We start from the raw sequence: 359 nt of genomic DNA, 5'->3' as shown, positions 1-359 counted from the left end.
AGTATACGTTTTTGTGAGTATATGTAAGTGTGTGTGCAAAGATATATTTATAGTTAGTCTTCTTCAGCGTCTGTTTTCTAATCTTATTTTATTCACGTACCAAAACCCTATGTAGAAGCTTTCCTTTTCAAATCTCTTCATGAATACAGATACCCAATGTCAAACTGCACATTTATAACATATAGTATGCCGTGTTGTGTAAATACATCCACTTGCCCTTACAGAATTTACAGAATATAGCATAAGTTTCACCTCTTCCCTTCAAACAGTATTAATCATTTAACTCTGTACAAATGGCTTGCAGTATAAACAAATTACAGAATTCGAAAACGGAACAATAATTCATAACTAGAGCCTAT

The sequence above is a fragment of the Penaeus monodon genome, chromosome 15 (genome assembly GCF_015228065.2).
Source record: "Penaeus monodon isolate SGIC_2016 chromosome 15, NSTDA_Pmon_1, whole genome shotgun sequence".
Taxonomy (NCBI): domain Eukaryota; kingdom Metazoa; phylum Arthropoda; class Malacostraca; order Decapoda; family Penaeidae; genus Penaeus; species Penaeus monodon.
The sequence above is the reverse complement of the archived record's forward strand: the minus strand, read 5'-3'. Positions refer to the sequence as shown.